Source organism: Schistocerca serialis, chromosome 9, assembly GCF_023864345.2.
Source record: "Schistocerca serialis cubense isolate TAMUIC-IGC-003099 chromosome 9, iqSchSeri2.2, whole genome shotgun sequence".
NCBI lineage: Eukaryota > Metazoa > Arthropoda > Insecta > Orthoptera > Acrididae > Schistocerca > Schistocerca serialis.
The window spans coordinates 326,500,611-326,523,757 of record NC_064646.1 but is presented as its reverse complement, the minus strand read 5'-3'; the positions used below and the strand labels follow the sequence as shown (position 1 = coordinate 326,523,757).

Here is a 23,147-nt window from a genome sequence, read left to right as displayed (position 1 = left end):
ATGGTTCAAATGGCTCTAAGCACTATGGGACTTAACGTTTGAGGTCATCAGTCCCCTAGACTTTGAACTACTTATACCTAACTAACCTAAGGACATCACACATACCCATGACCGAGGCAGGATTCGAACCTGCGACCGTAGCAGTCGCGCAGTTCGAGACTGAAGCGCCTAGAACTGCTCGACCATAGCGGCCGGCTATTTATTTAGTTATCACTGTATATACTGGACAGTAGGGGCCACAGACAACATCCGCGTATCTGACCTTTTCTAATTCGATCGCTTCGGCTTATGTCGTCCAGTCTTGTAAATCCAGAAATCTGATAACAGGTGGTCACTAAATACGCACTCCAAACCATGACCTTTCATTTTTGTTATTTTTAATAGCTGACAAATGTCTTTCTCGACTGCAAGAAGCAGTACTCAGCTCAAAATCGGCAAAATGTAACAGGGACCATTTTTCGACTCATGCGTCCATTTAAACGCTTCCGCGACCGATTATGCAATTTTGTTAGTGTTTCGAGTCCTTATACAGTAGACGTGACAACAGACTCAAAGACATTCAGAGCTGCGCTTCTGCCATTGTAACAGGGCTATATAACCCACACGAAAGTGTAACAGAGATGGTAAGGCAAATTAAATGGGAATCTTCGGAAGAAAGACGCGAAACCTTGTGTTAGAAGGAAACTGTGCAACCTTTACGTTGCCACAAACGTTTATCTCGCGTAGGGATCAAGAAATTGAGAGTGGCAGCGCAGGACATTTTGCTTTCGCTCAATACGATAATGGAATAATAAATAGAACTGCTAATAATAGCACGACGTACCTTCCGTTACACACAGTACTTTGGCCTACGGTGTATTTGTATAGATGCAGAGATTCAGATTAGTTCTTCATGTTCTATGAAAAAGTATGTTAAAATAATGGCAGTTGTAGAACAATGGAGTCTGACTCAGAGCAATCTCTCGGGGGTATGTTTGCACGCGCGCTTTTCGCGCAGGCGTGGACGGCGTCACGGTGCTCGTATAGCATCGCACGCTACGCCCAGCGGCGATGAGCTCCGAAGGTAGCCGACTGCCGCCGAGGCCGGCGAGAGCACATGCCGGCGCCACCGACAGCCAGTGTAACGCGCCGCTCAGCTGTTCACGGAACACTGCGCACCAGACAGTCGTCAAGACGAGTCCAGCACCAGCTGCGCTGCCCGCTGGTCCCTGCGGACGCCTACACCACCCCATCCAACATTATTTCATCCCTTCTTCCAAGTGCCCACTGTACAGTCTAAGTACTTGGCCACATTAACTTGCTCCTTATTTCCCACGAGGCTCACCAAACATCGATAACATTAGAGCATGCCAAACTGAGTTTTCCATACGACTTCGAACGTGTAGTTTCATTTCTGAGCTTACTACTCCAAACCTGCCAACAGTAAAACAGGAATTCTGTGGCTTACGCTCACCACTTGGAATAAACGTCCTGCACATTCCTTCTCAGACAGAACCGGAGGGATCGCGCACAAGAGTCGCAGTAGAGTAAAAAGGAGCATCGAATCCTGTAGTCTCCATCTCCCACCCGAGAAGCCTCCTACTAGGGACTCTGCTCCAAGTCGGCGCGTGTAGAGCACACAGCGAGTAGCTTTCCGGCGACACCATGGTGCAGGTGGAACAGCCATCACCACAGCCTCCAGTTGCCACAGCATGGGTCCCAACCATCACCGTGGTGCAGGGACCGCATCTAGTAAGTCGACTGCCAAACTCATCTAGTCTATCAGATTATTCATCAATTATAGCTTCGCATTCACCTAACGAAACTTAAAATCAGCCCTTCCAAATCTTCTTTCTTCTCTCCTGACAGCACTGCTTCAATATATCTGTTTCTCCACTTTCTTCTGCGTATTCTTGTAGTTTTTCTTATTCCGCTTTGTATTACGCAGCTTGCCCTTCGCCTGTTACCTTTCTTGTTCGTAGAAGACGGTACATCACAACTACTTATTTTCTCCTTCACGTCAGCAACGTTATATTTTAGCGTTTTTGCAATACTATTGTTGCAGTTTTACTAAAATAAAATAATAGTTCGGTTCAGTCACTTATTTTTTAACGTGGCCTGACATGTTGTAAAGTGCACGTGTAGATATTTTACCATTTTTACCAATTTATGTACTTCGCGTCAGACGAATAGCAGTCAACAATTGATTGCATCCAAACCAGATCCTCATGTGCATTCCAGGAATCGCATAGAAACTGCTATATCCATCTGAGGGTAAGAGCACACGGATCGTGAGTGATATATAATTTAAAAAATCTGACTAAGACACCTGTTTCATATATTTGACGGTGTAATCACAGCTTTCCGAATAACTTAATCTCATTGATCGTTCTAGATTGTTTTAGGAAGTCTGCAATTATAATCAAAAATTAATTAAATTATAAACTACTTTTTGTTCATGTATGGCACGACACTTACCACGAATTTATTCAAATTTTTAAAGACTGCTATTTCCACAGGTACTATATATCTTACGTGATGTCTACACGTGTGATATTCTGCATCTCTTGCCCTGAAGTCGTCTGTTAATGGTTTTAGGTGTTGTCTTTCCTTCACTGTGTAGAAATTCACACGCATCGTATTCCGATTTTACATGAACTAATTGTGTGTGTGTGTGTGTGTGTGTGTGTGTGTGTGTGTGTGTGTGAATTTCTGTGCAACGAAACAAGCGCAGTACCTAAAGCAACAACCGAATGCAGAGCAAAAGAAGCGTAATAACACATACGGACGATTCGCATACAATGTCAATATAACTAGTAGCACTTGAAAATGGGAATAAATCCTTGAAACCCTTATGCATGAAAAAAAAGTAACTGGTGCGGTTTTGTATTATTTAAATCTTTTATGAACAATTTCGAATTGCACGAAATAATATTGTGTACCATTTAATAATTAGTTAAGCTATATGTTGCTCCTAACTTTTTATGTAGCTTTACTTATGATCTCCACAATCTGCGGTAGACATCTTGGTTTCTCTAGATCATCTACAAAAATATTCTAAATTGACTAATAAAGATGGAAAAGTATGTAGCTGGATAACTAATGTGACTACAAATTCGCAATCCGCGCGTGAGCAATGTACTGGTTCTTAGAAATATGTTCTTTCTCCCCTAAAGTGGTTACTAAACGGCTGGCACAATTAACCGCTGTCCAGTAAATTCAGAGCGATATTAAATGAGCTCATCGTCTTCGCACTGTGCCGCACGAAGGATTTACCTTTGTGATTCTTTCACAATGCTGACACGAAAGCGCTCAGCATTCTTTGAAAGAAAATTTAAAAGGTAATCGGTCAAATGTTTTGTGAAATGACTTGTCTAAATGCGATTTCGAACATGATTCAAAGGCGCTTCAAATATTTCTCTAATCCATTTTATTTCTTATTTTTAGACCAATAATTGACAAAAAATTTGATTGATTTTCAAACTTCCCTTTATTTTGAAGTTTTGTTCAGAAGGTATGATCTTATTGACACCTTATCTGCTTTCCTAGCGCATTCTGTTCTCGAAACGTCGTGAATGTAGTGTTTCATTCGAAAGAAACCATTTCGACAGTTAAATGCCATAAAAATATAACTTCTTGTGTGCAAAATAGTGAGCCCTCGAACAGAAGAAATTCTTGACGCCTCATGTGTCTATCTGCAGTTCTCGAAATGTCTTACATCTGGTCATTGTTTCGAAGGAAATCACGCAAAATGCAACTTTTAAGCAAAACAGCTGCGCCTGGACGAGATGAAATTTTGGACACATAATTTACCTTTCACCTGTCGTGTTCTCGAAATGTCGTAAATTTAGTTTTTGATTGATTGGAAGACCTTTAGACAGTTAAATGATACACCAATAAAACTTTTTAAAACTTTTTATGTGCAAAATAGCAAGACCTTAAGGAGATGAACTCTTTGATATTTCACTTGCATATCTATGAGCAACTGTTGTGAACGATTTGAATTTTCTCTCAAATCATTCAGTTTCTCTTAATTACCCTGATTACTTTACGCAGTTAAATATTGTTTTGTGAAACTAGACCTCATGCTTGTTGACTTGGTACCCCATTTGTCCGTTTCCTACTCTCCGTTTGACTATGAAATTCGGACAAAAATCCATTGTGTAATTTACAGGGACTCTTGTTTTCGTTCCTTTCAGACGTTCACTAATAAAATATACGATAAAAAATAGCAGCTATTGGACTGACGCATTTGCAAAGAGTTTGTAGGTCGCTATGTTAAATGACGTCTCTTGTACACTATCGTAAATTCCGTTCACCCAATAGCAGTAATATTTAGGAAATGTCGTTTTAGAATTTAAATGATTCCGTTCCGTGAGAGGTGCGGTTTCAGTTATTAGTTATTTCTAGAATAGTCTTATCATTGTCGTTATAAACTTATACGGACTATTTACAGGTTTTCAGGTAAATCATGACGTTCTACAGCGCCCACAACTTTAGTGCAGAAAGAAATGGGAGTTGTATACAATAGAAGTTAAAGCACATTATTAATATTTGAGCGTGGGACCATTCATACACACAGACTTGTTGTGTTAGTGATTTTAATTCATTCAGATGTTTTGTATCACTTTTTATTTCATAGCGTAATCTAATAACAGTACTCCAGAGTATAGCCAGAAGATTGTAGTCAATTCGATGGCACAGTTAGAGAAATTAATTATTCTATCAATCAGACTTTCAGCAGCAGATGCGGCACTAATGATACCACAAAGAAAGCACTTAATCAAATACTGAAATTTACGATGAGACTATGTTGACGATGTTAAGTCCCATACAGCTTAGAGCCAATTGAACTGCGTTGACGAAGTATTGCGGGCTCCTTCAGTAACAACACTATTAAGAAAGGTAGTAATGATATCGACAGTCATCAAAAGAGGCGGTGAAACTCTGTGGACTACAAAAATACAATAATTTTCTACAAAAATTTATGCCGTGGAAATTTATTGCAGCGACTGAACCACAAAGCCATGTCGAAAATTAAGCTTCATGGAACCGACTTCATGCACAGGAGAATGTTTACAACTACTTCCTGCCACCGTCGTTATGATCTACCTTTACATCTACATCTTTATTCCTCAATTCACCTTGCCTTGTAAAGAAGTGAAACGTGGACGATTAACAGTTTGTACAGGACGAGATTGAAGCTTTGGAAACGTAGTGTTTCAGAACAATGCTGAATAGTGCACTGATGGATCGTATAACTAGTAATCAGATACTGAATTAGGAAGAAAAGTAACTTATGCCACAACGTAACTAAGGAATCAGTTGATAGGACACATGCTGAGTCATCAAGTGATTGTCAGTTTTGTGTTATAGAGGTAGATCAATGTGTGACTATAGCAGGCAGGTTCAGATGAATACAGGTTGCATTTTTTATGCAGAGATGATCAGGATTCCACAGGATAATGTAGCGTGGAGAACTGCAACAAACCAGTTTTCGGACTGCAGCCCACTGCAACAATAAGATGGAATGATTCAGTTTGAAGTAAGAGACTTATTATTACAGGTTTTCCGTCTTCATCGATCTTTACTACATTATGCTCTGTGGAGTATGCCGTATTTGTTCAAACTCGCAGCAGCCCTAACACGATTCTCTCGCACGTGACAAAGATGGTAATTTTCTTAAAACTGTTGCAAAACATTATGGAACCATCTTAGCTTATAGTGAATGCTTACAAAATCACGAGATTGAGTGGCAGAAAGTGTGATTCCCTCCGTAGATGTAACTAACTGTGATCAAAGTCAGAGAATAAAAGTTTCAAACGTCGATCGCCATGTCAAATAGCTTTCACTGATTATTAACTGAGTCTGTTCGTGTACTGTAATAATTCAGACTAATAATGTGCGTTTCGGAGTGAGATTTGAATACGATTTGCGTAATGTGAGGAATTATTATTTCATTGCAACAAGAAAAGTTCAGAAATTGGGTTAAAATACAGAATGAAAGAGTGTCAAGAGTACGGTTCGCTGATGACATTACTATCGTCACTGAAAGGGAAGAAAAAATACAGAAACTATTGAATGGAATGAACAGTCTAACAAGCGCAGAACTGAGATAAACCGAAGGAATACGAAAGTAATGAAAGGTAGCAGAAATGACATCAGAAATAAAATCACCAACAAAATTTGGAATCACGAAGAAGATGAAATGAAGGAATCGTGCTAATCTGGAAGCACAATAACAGCTTACGGACGAATCAAGGAGAATGTAAAAAACAGAGTAGCACAGTCAAAGAGGGCATGTCTGGTCAAAAGGGCTTTACTAGTATCAAACGTCGGCTTTAATTTTAGACAAATGGTTCAAATGGCTCTAAGCACTATGAGACTTAACATCTTAGGTCATCAGTCCCCTAGACTTAAAACTCTTAAACCTAAGTAACCTAAGGACATCACACACATCCATGCCTGAGGCAGGATTCGAACCTGCGACCGTAGCAGCCGCGTGGTTCCGAACTGAAGCGCCTAGAAGCGCTCGGCCACAGCGGCCGGATAATTTTAGAAAGAAATTATTTAGAATGTACGCTTCGAGCACAGTTATCTATGGAAATTAAGTATTGGGTGTGGGATAATCGAGGCGTTTGAGATGTGGTGTTGCAGAAGAGTGTTGACAATTACACTGATCAGCCAGAACATTATGACCACCTACTTAATAGCCGAGATGTCCAGCTTTGGTTCGGATAACAGTGGCGACGTGTCGTGGCATGGAAGCAGTTGAGGCCTTTGCAGGTCGCTGGAGGGATATGACACCACATCTACACACAAAAGTCACCCAGCTCCAGTAATTTTGGGGGAGGGGGGCGATGTGCTCTGACGCCACGTTCAATCACATCCAAGATGCCTTCGATCGGGTTCAGCACATCAACTGAAACTCACCACTGTGTTCCCTGAACCACTCTCGGCCTTGTAACATGGCACATTATCTCGTTGAAAAATATCACTGCCATAGAGAAGCATGATCGTCTTGAAGGGGTGTATGTGGTCTGCAACCAGTGTACGGTACTCATTGGCCGGCATGGTGCCTTGTTCGATCTCCACTGAACTCGTGAGTACCAACGTGAGTGTTGCCTAGAGTGTAATGGACCCGCCGCCAGCTTGTCACCGTCCTCCAGAACAGGTATCAAGGAGGTGTTCCCCTGGAAGGAGACGGACTCGCGCACTCCCAGCGGCATGGTGAAGACCATGCAACGCGTTGACAGTTCACCAACGTCCAGTGCCGATGGTCACGTGTCCATTTCAGTCGTAGTTCCCTATGTCGTGGTGCTAACTGTGGTGTCACCGCCAGACACCAAACTTGCTAGGGTAGCCTTTAAATCGGCCGCGGTCCGTTAGTATACGTCGGACCCGCGTGTCGCCACTATCAGTGATTGCAGACCGAGCGCCGCCACACGGCAGGTCTAGAGACTCTTCCTAGCAAATGGCTCAAATGGCTCTGAGCACTATGGGACTTAACATCTATGGTCATCAGTCCCCTAGAACTTAGAACTACTTAAACCCAACCAACCTAAGGACAGCACACAACACCCAGCCATCACGAGGCAGAGAAAATCCCTGACCCCGCCGGGAATCGAACCCGGGAACCCGGGCGTGGGAAGCGACTTCCTAGCACTCGCCCCAGTTGTACAGCCGACTTTGCTAGCGATGGTTGACTGACAAAATACGCTCTCACTTGCCGAGACGATAGTTAGCATAGCCTTCCGCTACGTCATTTGCTACGACCTAGCAAGGCGCCATTACCAGCTACTATTGATGCTGTAAAACATGTACCGTCAAGAGCGATGTTCACCAATTATGGATTAAAGTTAAGTATTCCAGCAGCTACGTACGTTTTTTGTTAGTCTCATTTCCTTGACCTGTTCCAGACCTCACGCCAGCCTGCGTGAGCTAAAACGCGTGCCTTTCGGCTTCCTCTCGTAGTGGATTGGCTGTCTTGCCAATCCACAACACTAACATTGCCACATGCATCGGTCGTTACCTGTGGAGGACCGCTCTCGAACACCTGATAAGTCGTGCAGTTTCCGAAATGCTCGTGCCGAGCCTCCTGGCCATCGCAACCTGCCCACAGTCAAACGCGCCATCTCCATTCCACACACTCGTAATACACGCACCGTGCGTGTGTCTGACTAGCAGTCATTCCTGGCCAGATGACACTGCTGTCGTCCGGACGGGTTTGTATCGATAGTATATCGGTGGTCATAATCTTCTGGCTGATCAGTGTAGGTGGACTAATAAAGAAAGGAACAAGGAGGTTCTCTGAGGAATCGGAGAAGAAAGGAACATAATGAAAATGCTGACAAGAAGAAGGGGCAGGACTAAGGGGCATGTGTTAAGTTAATGTGAAGCTATTTTGATTATTTTCGACCGTGACTGTCTCAAGAAATATGTAAAATTTTTTTTTAAATTACCGCTACCAGTCACAAACTTTGTCAACTATTGTATTACTTATTTATTTACCGACATGTTTCGAGGCAATACCTCATCTGCAGGCTAAATGGCATTACAAAAACAACTTTACAATGAGGTTATACTGATGTTACATAATCTTTTCGCAAATGCTGTGGTCTTCTTTGTTCTTCTGGCGTGGCAGTCTCGTTGTGATGGACTTAGGTGTTTCCATTTCGCTGACTCTCTTGGTCACTGTTCTTAAATTGTCACTAACATAGCAGTAACTTGTAAACACGATCATAAACAGTACTGTAGTGCAGTGGACAAGATGTCGGTCGAAATACAGCTGCTTTCGATTTGACTATCGAATTGGCGATCTATGTGGTGTCAGATGTTTACATGTCTTCTGCACGTCATGTTATCGTATTACAGATGTAGGGTGACGAAATACATTACAAATTGAGCACCTGTTACAATATTATTGAACACATCATGATTTAAACTATTTACTTTCGTATTTCTGTACTACTGCTGGGGCTAGAGTCAAACGACTAACATGTTATGTATCTTTTATTCTAGGAGTACTGTAGTGAAATTGGAAAAGATATGTGGATTTTTCAAATCTGTCATTTTATTTAGGATTTCATTATTCCCCATGTGGCCGTGGATGAATATTTCCAAGATATCCATTTTCCAGCTCTTTTCTAAATTATGTAGTACTTTGAGATTGTTGTCTATTGTAATACTGTGTCATGACCATGAAATAGACACACTATCACAACGCACAACTAAAAGTAACAACAAGCAATGTGACAAAGCTTCCTCACACAACATCCAAACATCCAAGAACATAACACTACCATATTTAGGTGTCGTATCAGATAAAATAGCCAAGCTGTTTTAAAAAAACAGACATCAGGATCAACTTTGCCACCGACAACAACTTAAAAAAGCAGGTGTTCAATTTGTAATGTATTTCGTCAACCTACATCTGTAATACGATAACAAGACGCGCAGAAGAAATGTAAATATCTGACAAATCGATAGTCAAATCGAAACCAGCTGTATTTCGACCGACATCTTGTCCACTGCACTACAGTACTGTTTGTGATTGCGTTTCCAAGTTACAGCTATGTTAGTGACAATTAGTGAACAATGACCAAGAGAGCCACCGAAATGCGAAAACCTCAGCGCACCACAACGAGACTGCCACGCCAGAAGAACAAAGAAGACCACAGCATTTACGAAAAGACTATGTAACATCAGTATGACCTTACTGTAACGTTGTTCTTGTAATGCCATTTATCCTGCAGATGAGGTATTGCCTCGAAACATGTCGCTAAATAAATAATACAATAGCTGACAAAGTTTACGTAAGTGTTAAGAAATCGCGGATTTCCATTGTACTAAAGGGAGCTGTGAAGGCTAAAAATAAAGAGGAAAATAGAGATAGGGATACATCAACAAATCGCTGAAGACGTTGGGTGATGTGAAGAGACCATCAGATACCTACAATCTGGCCTCGGCAGATTTCTCACTTGTCCTGTCCCAGTGTCTACCTGGTCACGCCATCTTCATACTGGGATGTCTCCACTGGGATGTGTCCACTGGGCGCCGGCCGGTGTGGCTGTGCGGTTCTAGGCGCTTCAGTCTGGAATCGCGTGACCGCTACGGTCGCAGATTCGAATCCTGCCTCGGGCATGGATATGTGTGATGTCCTTAAGTTAGTTAGGTTTAAGTAGCTCTAAGTTCTAGGGGACTGATGACCACAGATGTTAAGTCCCATAGTTCTCAGAGCCATTCGAGCCATTTTTGTCTCCACTGGTGCAGAAGCAAGGTCACCGTATGACGACTAAAGGAGGTGGTGCGTGCGTCACACGGCAGTGCTGGAGTAACTCCCATAAGAAGCCAGTCACGCCCACGTGTTCCTAACGTGTTTGTTGTAGGAGGAACGATCATCGTGGCCGTCAAGTTTCCAACTTCTGTGGCAGTTGCAGGCAAGAGCACGCAACACACTTCCGGTAGCACTGGGCACAAACTTCACATAAACGACCGACAAAGGACCCTTGAACTTCTCAAGCTTGCGTGCAAACGCAGTCTCTCTCTCTCTCTCTCTCTGTAATTACCTTTTCCCTCCCTCCTTCTTCCTTCTCTCTTCAGCGTCCACCCTCTTTCCACCTAGTACCCTAACTTTTGCACTGTTTAACCACTACAATATTCTACACGTGGCCTCGATAATTAAATACAATACTAAAGCTTGCAGGACAATTAAAAAGAATGAATAACTGTGTGACAGTTCCAGGCAAGTTAACATTGCTTGAGTTAAAACCAAACTTAATAAAATAAGGCTCTTACACGCGGAAGAATGAAACCTTCCTGGGCATGCGCGTGCGTGCTCGCGTGCACGCTCCTGTGTGTGTGTGTGTGTGTGTGTGTGTGTGTGTGTGTGTGTGTGTGTGTCCGTGGAAACTTATTTCACCACCATGTAAAAGCACCTCTTGAAGACCATAACATCACTTTGATATGAATACGAAAACGAGGAAGTAACTGTTCTGGTGGATTCTCATGCATTCATCATTAAAAAATTCATGTATTATTGTCAGACTTAACACCAAACTAATTCTATAAACAGAAAAATAATACGTTTCTCTCTATGCACAATGTATGGTGTGCAGACTTCCTGACATTTTATGTCAGTGACGCACGCGAACTGGAACCCATGCGTATGAGAGATTTTCCACTTATAACGCGGTGGAAAAGAAAGATTCATATACTGCTGCCGGTCAGGAAAATCATAAATATTGTTCAGTAACCTAACCTCATAATTGTTCTATAATTCGAACCGCTGTTCATCAAATATTCATGTTGTGTCATAAATGCGTCATTCCAGGGAAACCAACATTCACTCCTTCATGTTGGTGTGTTGTAAGTGTTTCAGGGACGGAGGCAAGAGACAGGAAAATGAACTGATATCGGCAGGCACGCAAACCAGCTATATGACGTCAACAGTGGACTTCAATTTGAAAGTTTTTACCAATCAATTTAGACGAGTGAGTTTGTCCTCCGGTAGTGGAATTTTTTGTGATGCATCAGAAATATTTGAGTGTACAGTTTAAGGGATTCTGATAATTAGTAGGGGCATAGCTGTTCGTTTTTCAACAAAATTAGCTCAGAACTCGCCACTGACCAGGTATATATTTATTGCTGTTTTCTTTTATTCCATTTCCTCACTCCTCCTTCATCTGTCCAACTCCTCCACCCTCTTTCTTTCTCCATATTATCATATTATCACGCTCACCCCAATTGGAAGCTGGTGGTTTTCACACCGACAGAATTATTTTCCAGATCGTAACTAATTATGACGTGCTTTTACCCGTTACACACATTCCAAATATATTTCACATACATTTAACATGTTTCACACGTATCTGCACACAGCATTTCATCTTTATCTCTAGCGAAATTCGTGCAACAGTTTGATTTTCGCGCAGCTCAATGTTTACGCGGTATTATCTCCTGAGCTATGAGTTGTACAATGATATAATTTTGCTGGGACATTCAATGGTATATGAGAATGTTGTCTGCAAAATGTGTCGAGCACGAAGTTAGAAGTAAAGAACTAATACATTAAAAAAGTCATGCCTGATGTGGCGGTTTTACTGCATGAACAACGAAAATGTAGTAGGCGACAAACATTTTTCTCTTCATCATTTTGTTGGAATTGAGAGCGAGAAAAAGTTTCTTAAAGGTTTAAAATGATGTGTAAAGTTTGTTGCAAGTCAGAAACCGCTATCTCTCCTAATTACTAAATGAATAAATTATGGACATTCGCGCATCGTGGGCTACACTTTCTTTTTACGTCCAGCTCCAACCCTTTTAATCTATAGGTCGTTCTTACCGTCACAGCAATTATCTCCAGACAGTAAGTGATATGTGTGCCAAGTTTGGTTGAAATCGGTCCAGTGTTTTAGGAGTCTTGGTAGCACATACATATGTAAATACAGAGTGACTCAACTGAACCTACCGATTCGTTTTATGCAAACTGCAGTGCTGTATCTAGCCTTCGTATTCCACGCACGAGATTTTCATATCCTGTCGCTTTTTACACGAAAATTATTAATATACAGGGCCTTTTTGTGGAAATTTACTGTACTTAAGTTTTATACTGACATACTTTTTCGCTAGAGGCCGTAGTTTTCGAGTTATTCAAGAAAAATCTACAAAAGTGACCTAAAAACGCATCCCCACTCTCACACTCAGCCCCCATCGATCAGGACTTCTTGTATGTTGTTCATCACACTCCTTCCTACCACAGCACAAAAATTTGCGACTTCATGAATTATTTCCCACATTCGACCTTTCTTGGTCTTCACCAACTGACAGGAATATGATGTAAAGTGTCTCCCTTATCATCAGAAGCGTTCTGGGAGCTCCACGTGGTAATACTGAAGCACATGCAAAATTTTTATGCACCTAAAATCCGGTCTGAAATGTAAAATGAGGTTTGCGTTATTACAATTTCACATAAGCAAACTATCAAAATTTTACTGACCCATCAAATTCTTTTCCTATCAGCAACATGCCTACTGTAGCAGGGAAAATAAGGTAACCAGCACAAAAATACTGTTATCGGAGCACAACAAAAGATGAGTATGTTTTTGTTTAAAAAAGATTCTGACTGAAAGGTGAGGTACCAGCTCCCTCATTCTACCTTCCTCAGCACTTTAAAAACTTTCCCAAAATTGTTTTCATGCGAACGTTTCTGCGCATTTTTATACTGAGAGAGAAGGGGACGGTGTCAGTGGGAAAGAAACGGAAAAGTGGCAAATACTGGGAGATAGCAACAGTGGCTGGGGTATAGAAAGAGCGAAGGAGATCATGGCAGTGTGAGAGAAAGAGAAGGACTCAGTGGCAGTGGACAGAGTTCACACTGAACGAACAGAGCTAGGGAAAGAGTGGAGGGGACAGCGCCAATGGGAGAGGAATAAAGAGAAGGAGAAAGTGGAAGTAGGTAAGAGCCAGTTATAATGAGAGACAGTGTACGACAATGATAACAAGGAAGAGAGAGATAGTGATTGAGAAGAGGAAGCAGCATTGGGAAGGAATGAGTGAGACAGCAGCGGCAAGAGAGAACAAGAGGAAAACAATGATAGTGAGAGGAGACAGTAAAAGTAGGAAAGGACGAAGACGACTGTAGCTTTGGAGATGGTGACGACTGGAGAGGCACAAAGAGATAATGACAATGAGCTGGACCTAATGAGTGAATGGGTAATTGGGAGTGGATGAGCATGAAAGACTTACAGCGATGGACTAGTGAGTGCGGGTGAATTACAGTTAGGCCAGCTTTTGGGAGTGAGTGGTGAGCTGCATGTTGAAAAGAGCGCGAGTATATTCGCATCCCAAGGAATTGCGAAAATTTTTGAAGGTCTCAAGAATGTAGAATGAGGCAGCTGATACTCCACTTTTCAGTCTCTTATTAGAGCATATTCGTATTTTTTGTGCTCCAGTAGGAGCATTTTTCCTAATAAGATGTATGGATTAAACAACGAAACTATCATTTGCTTCAACGAGAAATAATAAAGTAAATAGAAGACGCAACATCGTCATTAAAATCATGTGAAGGAATAGGCAGAAAAACGTAACAGACATGCGAAATGTTGGTACAAATAAAACATTCCTATTTTGAGTTAAAAAAACGTGCTAGTGACGATATATAGGATGAACGAGAGCAACACTGACAAAACTTCATAGATTATTGGTGGATATTTTCTTATTATTTTTATATAAGGAAACTTTAGTCTCCGGTCGCTTGTTACAAACGAACTGCATCTCGTTTCATTTCTGCCATTATTTATCTTTGTATCTGTTTTGCACTGAAAATATTCAGGCCCTTCATCTACATCTACGTGATTACTCTGCTATTCACCATAAAGTGAAGGGCAGAGAATTCAATGAACCACTTTCAACCTGTCTCTCTACCGTTCCACTGTCGAACGGCGCTCGGGAAAAACGAGCACTTAAATTTTTCTGTGCAAGCACTGATTTCTCTTATTTCATCGTGATGATCATTTCTCCCTATGTAGGTGGGTGCCAACAGAATGTTTTCTCAATCGGAAGAGAAAACTGGTGATTGAAATTTCATAAGTAGATCCCGTCGCAACGAAAAACGCCTTTCTTTCAATGATTGCCACTCCAATTCACGTATCATGTCTGTGGCACTATCTCCCCTATTTCGCCATGATACAAAACGAGCCTCCCTTTTTTAGACTTTTTCGACGTCATCCGTCAGTCTCACCTGGTGCGGATCCCACAGCGCACAGCTGTACTCCAGAATAGGGCGGACAAGCTTGGTGTAAGCAGGCTCTTTAGCAGACCTGTTGCACTTTCTAAGTGTTCTGCCAATGAATCGCAGTCTTTGGTTCACTCTATCCACAACATTATCTGTGTTATCGTTCCAATTTATGTTATCTGTACGAGGGGGAGTCAAATGAAAACGTTAAATATTTTTCAAAATACTATTTATTGTGCAGAAGTGGTACACAGCTGTATCACTTTTCAACATAATCTCCCCCACGCTCAATGCAAGTCCTCCAGCGCTTACAAAGTGCATAAATTCCTTTAGAAAAAGATTATTTTGGTAGTCCGCGCAACCATTCATGCACCGAGTGGCGTACCTCTTCATCAGAACGGAATCTGTAAACATGCTGCAATGTCATTCAGTGTCACTCGGCAGTTTTCCGTCACTATGGGTTCAACTGCTGCAATCTTCTGTGGAGTCACAACTCGTTGTGCCTGACCTGGACGAGGAGCATCTTCCACTGGAGTCACGCTATTTGCGAACTTCCTACTCTATTCGTAGACTTGCTGCTGTGACAAACATGCATCACCGTACTGAACCTTCATTCGTCGGTGAATTTCAATAGCTTTCACACATTCACTACCCAAAAACCGAATAACAGAAGGTTCTTTTTCCTTGGTGCAAGTCGAAATTGGGGCGGCCATCTTTAGACTGATACTGCGACGGTATGTGTGCATCTGCACTCTGCTGCCATCTACAGGACATTCTGCACGCTGTTTGTAGCACGCTTACCAACTTACAGGATAACGGCGCGAAATTTCGATTTGTTATTACAAAATTATGGTTTTCATTTGACTCACCCTCGTAATTGTAATCCCTAAGTATTTAGATGAATTTACAGCATTCCGATTTGTGTGACTTATAGCGTAATCGAAATTTAGTGGATTTCTTTTAGTACTCATGTGAATAACTTCACACTTTTCTCTATTCCCTTGGTCTCCGGTGGTTCGTTACAGATAAAATGCATTTCATTTGATTTCATCCCCTGATTTATCTTCGTATCTGTATTCCTCTGAACTATATGCAGCGTGTGTCTTGTTTGGAAACACTTGTTCCATTCACTCATGGTACATATTGTTGACAACAGTAAAGCCCACTCTATTCTTCGACCTCAAGTTTGCATTCAGAAGTGGTGGTTGTGGGGATGTTTAAGGGGGACTAAACAGCTAAGGTCATCAGTCCCCCCATTCAGAAGTATTGAATTCTGTCTTGTCGGCTGAGTTAGTTGTTCTTTAGCAGTGATACACGGCATTGCGGAGAGGTTTACTGATGGAAAGTTTGCGAAATGCATCTGCTGTGTGGGTTCACAACATGCAATGGAGCCGCGCGGAGTGGCCGCGCGGTTTTAGGCGCTATGTCACGGATTGCGCTGCCCCTCCCGCCGGATGTTCGAGTCCTCCCTCGGGCATGAGTGTGTGTGTTGTTCCTAGTATAAGTTAGTTTAAGTAGTGTGTAAGTCTAGGGACTGATGACATCAGCAGTTTGGTCCCTTAGGAATTCACACACATTTCAACACACACGCAATGGAAGAACGGAACAACGGGAATATACTGACGTGAGATGTTCGCCCGCCTGTGGCAATCCCATTACACTATTTTTGCATGTGTTTGAAGGTTGTTACACTACCGTGTTTTGCATCGTCTTGTTACAGATTTTTTCACCATTGTGAGGTATTTTCTCAGAAAGAAGGGTAATTGTGGTAACGACTGAATTTTGTTGTAGACATTGCTCTGTAACAAGCCACCGGAGACCACAGTTTCCATATACTAAAATATTCAGAATACATCCCTGTACAACCTCAAATATTTTGTCGGAGGACTTGTTGTTCATCCAGTACGCTCTGCGTCGCAACCTGTAGCTGCAACAAAATCACCTCCATGTGGAGTCATCCCATTTCCTGATTTCCAGAGGTCGTGCGTACCATGGTCCATGTTTTTAGGTCTACTGTTCACTGGAAGTATTTTTCGCAACACTCCTTGAAGCCGGCTGTTAAGGGGTTGTAACTCATAAGCTTCTACTATCCATGCGGTGCTGACAGTTTCTTTGCCGTATAAGGCATCGATGGCTCAGCCACGTTTCACTTTGTGTTTTCGGGCGAGCTGTCAGTTATTATTGAACTCGAAGCTCTATCAGAGAGGATCCTCTCAATCTTGAAGAAGTTCTAGAATCCAAATGACATCATTTTTTTGCTGCAGCTTTATGTGACCTCGTACTCTCCCAATAAATGACGAGATCAAAAACAAAAAAGTGAGTAGGAAATTATGAAAACTAGATTTTAATACATTACAGTTACAGCTACCTATTTCTGAAGAATAACAAGGACCAGAGCATCACCACCATGAGCGTGGTTATATTATCTAAGAGGGCTGAAGACTATGAATATAACTCAGTAGGAACCATGCAAACACGGAAGATCACAGCGCTATAGACAAAGAGACAGAGAGTAACTGTTATCAGGACATAGCAAAGTGTTGGCTTCACGGTGCCGATGGTGCCTCTCGCAATGTTTCAACACTGACCATTATACGCTGGATAGCCACCCGGACTAGTGAAAGCATTGCCGGTATCAGGTAGATAAAAAAAGAGAATAGCGGTGATAGGAAGAAGATCAGTAGCATCCAGCAACAAGCAGTACACGTCGTGACACAATAGCCGTTCTGCAGTACCTGTCTGTAGGTGAAAAAGTATATTTCGAAGTTATACCCAAAATACTAGCAATACTAACAACTTGGGTTAACAGCGCTGGAATAAAGTGAAGTGAGAGAAGTAGCACAGTGTCAATAAATGGTTCTGTGTTTCATAACGTTTACAGGTGCTGGAAAATGGAATTCGACCGAAACCAGTCGCTCATGGAAGAATAACAGCAGCTTATGGTGTTACATGATGTCATTTCTTAATGTTATCAGAACTGTGGATCACAGCCAACAGGAAATGTTGTCTGTATCTTCAGCCGCCTACCTCGTTACGAGCACGCTACTCTGGCCAAGCAGTGTGTAATCGGGCACGCGACGCGGCTCTGCGCATTGCGCCGCACATGAGGATTTTCTTTCTTTCTTTCGCTTACGCCATAGTCCCGCAGCGATCACAGGGTCGGCGTGGTTACAACGGATTTGGCAGTGTTAGTGTTGGCCAGATGCCCTTCCTGCCGCCACCCCGTACCCCCAGGGATAGAATCAGTGTACCCCAACTGTCTGAGTCTAGCGTAAATCATGAAATAGTGAGGACGTGTTTCAAATGTCTGCGACGCGTGTAACAGAGGCGGAACGTGGGGACCAGCCCGGTATTCACCTAGCGGGTTGTGAAAAACCGCCTAAAAACCACATCCAGGCTGGCCGGCACACCGGCCCTCGTCATTAATCCGCCGGGCGGATTCGATCCGGGGCCTGCGCGCCTATCCGAGTCCAGGAAGCAGCGCGTTAGCGCGCTCGGCTACCGTGGCGGGTGCTGCACATGAGGATATTGCATGTAAAAAGTTGGTCGAAATTAGTATTTGGCATTTTCTACACTGTGAGACCCTACAAGACGTATTTGTAGGATGATACTGTATTACATACTTTGTAACATGAAATAAAACAACCTTAAGGCACTTTTATTAGAGTCCTTATGTCTCAGCTACAGTACTATGTATTATTCAGGTAACGCCTCCATATCTTTAGTAGCGAGGAGATGATATTGCAGGATTTTTCCAAATAATAAGTTCTTTATTCTTACGACTAATATGTTGGAGAGGCACTAAAGATGACTGAAATATGTTCACATCGGAATCCTAGTTGTTTTCAAATTTTTGTTTAATCTGAATTGCTGTGAACCATCACAAACCCATTTGTAGATAATTTCCAATGTGTCTCTCATCATTTGAAAAATCATTGAAAACCTCTTCGAAACATAACATTAATCGGTCACATGTGCGAGAAGCAAGGCTGGATTTTCCAAATAATAAGTTCTTTATTCGTACGACTAATAAGTTGGAGAGGCACTAAAGATGACTGAAATATGTTCACATCGGAATCTTAGATGTTTTCAAATTTTTGTTTGATTTGAATTTGCTGTGAACCATCATAATCCCATTTGTAGATAATTTCCAATGTGTCTCTCATCATTTGAAAGATCATTGAAAACCCCTTCCAAATATAACATTAATAGGTCACATGTGTGAGAAGCAAGGCTGGAAGTTGAATCTCCGATGACGTGGCAGGCACCTGACAGGATTCAGTCGAAGGGCAACACAGCTTCTTGGCCTCTTTAAGGAATGCTGCCGAAGGGATAGACCTTCTTATCAGCTGTTCGGATTATTTCGCACTGTTTCCTTATCACCGAGGCTTCCACAAAGATACAAAAGTCTTGGATATGTGAAAGTCGTTTATTTGCTTGTAAATCTCTGCGACTCCGGTATAACGCTTGTCTGTACTTAGCTCCTCGTGCAGGAAACGAAGTAATGTCTTTAATCACTTTGGAACCCTCAACAGTTACAGATTCTCGGAGCTTTATTTGACTGGCACTCGTTAACCCTATGGCTCCAAAATTGTTTCTCAATAACTGCGCCCTACGTGTTTTACTGCGTCCGTTTTACTCTACGAGCCGCTTTGATGGCCTATCAACTCGAGTTTTGCCACGTGGAACTTTAATGGTACTTTGCAGCCAGGTGTTTTCAAGTCTGTGTGAAGCAGGCCGTCGTTTCTATAATGGAATGATCGTATGGCACCAGTGGCCGGGAGTTCCCAGGCGCGAAGTTCGGCCAGCAAGTGCAGGTCTTACTGAGTGCAACACCACATTGGGCGACTTGCGCGTCGACAATGGGTATGAAATGATGATGACAGTACAACACACAGTCCCTGAGAGGATAAAATCTCCCACCCAAGCCGGGAATTGAACCCGGACCCCCGTGCGTGGCATTCCAAAGCGATGATCGTTCAGCTATTGGGGGAACAGTTTCTTTAATTGTGACTTTATATAAGACATTTCATGTTTAAAAGCATTCTTTTTCTAGGTCCGCAGCTCCTGGTCGTGCGGTAGTGTTCTCGCTTCCCGCGCCCGGGTTCCCGGGTTCGATTCCCGGCGGGGTCAGAGATTTTCTCTGCCTCGTGATGACTGGGTGTTGTGTGATGTCCTTAGGTTAGTTAGGTTTAAGTAGTTTTAAGTTCTAGGGGACTGATGACCATAGATGTTAAGTCCCATAGTGCTCAGAGCCATTTGAACCATTCTTTTCTTCAGCATGGAAGGTAGGATCTGATAATAAATAATGTTTCCACAAAGTCGAATCATTTTACAAACTCTTTATCAGAACATCTGTTCATAAGGTCAAATAGACATTTTCTTGTCATAACTTTGACTTTTGAAGGACGCACTACAAAAACAATATACTTTCAGAATTCATTTCGATGATGACATTTCTTATATTTGATAACTCATTAACGTAAGACAATCATACAAAATAAAACTGCAGTATTCAGCGACTACGTTTTTTTTTTTTTTTATTTTCAGTAGAGGAAAGACTTTTCTATCACGTTGTAGTAACAAAAATGCAGAGAAACATCCTGAAGTATCACAAAAACGATTATTAATAAAAGTAAAAAATAATATGAACGAAAATTATAAATAGCGGCACAGAAACACCCTGAACTATCACAAAAAACGATTACTAATAAAAGTAAAAAACAATACGAACGAAAATAATTATAAATAGCGGCACATAACCGGATCTTCGGAATCCATTTTGCTTTTCACCGTACTTCAAGTAAAAACACGCTTGAGTACATTCAGAGACGCAGAGAGATTTCAGGCCAGTAGAAAAGCTTCAGATGCACTGCAAGGGAGACGTGAATACAGACTAGCTCTACCGCCCACCAGTGCACAATAAGCAAACAACGCCCTGCCTCAGCAATGCCCCTTCTATCAGACTACCGCAGGAAGTTATGCATTCCGGGAATTACTCGCATTTGAAAAGTGAACTTTTCGCCAGATTGTAGGGCAAAATATACCTATGTGCACCGTATTGTTGGGGTAGACACACACTTGTAGCAACATTCTAGATTATCTTTATCGATTTCCCAAATGAGTGAGGGCAGGATAGTTCGTTTCACGAAAACCAGGTAACTCTAGCACGAAGTACGGCGCTTACAAGCGCAAGAAATAGTTTGATTTCCTCAGTATCAATAGTCACTCCCACTTGCACAATTCATAGCTGACTGCAGAAGCCTGGACTAGAAATTCAGAATTCTCGTCACATTTAACTATCATGAGTCAACTAAATGAGAAACATATGTGGCTTGATGGACGGCAATCACCGAAGTGCGCTGTTAATAGATATTCCCACGTGGCAACGTACAGACAAATACGTTTATTGAAGCCATAGTGTGTACAGTGAAAACACAACACAATAGTTAGTTCCGGACGTAAATACACACAACTCTGATTTGAACTGCGTATCATCATCGTCTACGTTACATTCATTCGTTATACTGATTGGCCACTGGTGGTGCTATGAAGTTATGACGCTGTAGCGTTCGCAAAATTCCTTTTGTATGTGCCACCTTTCATACTGTGATTTAGATATTTTATTTTTTGTGTAAAAATCTGAATTGTATACCATTACGTACGCGATAGTCCTTTTAGTGTTCTATTGACTGGCCACTGGCGGCGCTACGATACGTGACAGGTTTGTGTTGGGAAGACTTGTTTAACACATGATTTTTTTTATATTGTGACTTTGTTTAAAAGGAAAGCTAAAATGTATATTACTTATGGTAACGTGCAGCAGGCGTTTTGTAATTTTGTAAAATAAAACAAAAAACCAGCTGATGACGTACTCCGTTCAAGGCCCTCTATCTCAGTTTACCTAATGAAGTTCAATAGTGACGTAACATTATTTTGCTGCACGCAGAACTGGACTGTCGTGTTCAAATAGTACCTTGCAATTAGCCACTCATACAATCAATGTGACCAACGTACGAAAATTGTAGTGTTACGGTAGCACTTGCGTGGAATGTGATCATATTGTCAAACGTAGTTTTACGTTGCTCGGCCGTATGTATTATGTTGATTGTAACACTGTACACTCTGTCGTACAGGATGGCTTGAAACCGGTTACCATTTAAATAAAACAAACATCTGTGCATTTTAAACGGTTCTGTAACACAACAGAAGCTTAAGAAATGATTGTTCCCAATTGGATTCAAAAGCAGAAGTTAAAGTTCACTTGTTGAGCCAAGGCAAAATAAGTAAGTTCATTAATCAGTGAGAAAATTAAGTCCTGCTGGAAAGCTGGTCACTGAACCGCGTACGATTATCTTTTATATGCTCGCTGCAGCGTTCATTTTCACGATGTAGTTGATAACGCAAGTAAAATACAGATTGCACATCGTATTATTAAAGTATTTCAGGTGAGCTACTTAAAGGAAAGAAATAATAACAGGTCGTTTTCCGATGTTCTTATATGTCACACCTTCCTATCGCCATCCTCATCCCTAACGGTATTAGGGGTATCGTTCCCCCACAGTATTTTTTATGCAAGTGATGTATCACACATATACCATGTTTGGTTGAAATTGCTCCAGGAATTCTTGATTTATCTATTAATGTTACACCCCTTCCATAGGAGTACTTAGGGTATCTTACAGTCAGAGTAAATTTTTCCAGATAGCAAGTACATGTGTGCCAGTTGTGGCAGAAATTCTTTCAGACATTACAGAGATATGCTGACACGTCACTGTCTTTGCGTTCTCCCCCTCCGCTCCTGCCCTCATCTCAAGAAGTGAAACGTCATCGGGGCTGTCACAACGACCCGAAAACTATGGATTTGATACTAATTTTAGTTGTAACCGAATATGTTTACATGTCACATCACCACCACTACAATCCCCCAGGGTTATTGGGATATATCACCCCACAATATTTTTGTTACAAATAATGAATTTTGTATACACAATATTTGATCGAAATTGCTCCGGACGTTCCTGAGTTAAGCTTCTATGTCAGCCCCTTTTCACTCCCACCCCATTGGGTTGTAGGTGGCCTTTACCCCCACAGAAACCTTCGTGGCGTACGCAAAACAACTCACGAAATTTTGCATCGTAATGAATGGGATAGGAACACATAGAAGGCGAATAAACAAAGAAACAAACATTTATTTTTATGTATTGGATTAATGTTAAACTTTAACAAAAATTATCCATCATAAATCTATCTCGTATTGGACGCTGTACGTGTCACACTCTGTGCATAAAGTACCACAATTTTTAAAACAAATCTAGACGATGTGGACGATACGTAATTCGAGGAAACTGGCCGTAAAGCAGCAAAATTTATTCGTTCAAATTCTGAAGAAGCAGGCTCAATATGTTTCGGTTAAAGCCATCTCACAGGCGAGTAT

At 41.7% G+C, this 23,147-nt stretch overlaps 1 protein-coding gene across 1 annotated transcript in view; it reads left to right on the top strand.

The window, feature by feature from the left end:
* Window positions 1-1,659: 1,659 nt before the first annotated feature.
* The window catches only part of LOC126419113 (synaptotagmin-7-like), a 572,342-nt gene continuing 550,854 nt past the window's right edge, over window positions 1,660-23,147 (top strand). The window contains exon 1 of the mRNA XM_050086209.1: window positions 1,660-1,731. The gene's annotated coding sequence lies outside the window, so the exon portion shown is untranslated. The remainder of the gene's footprint in view (window positions 1,732-23,147) is intronic.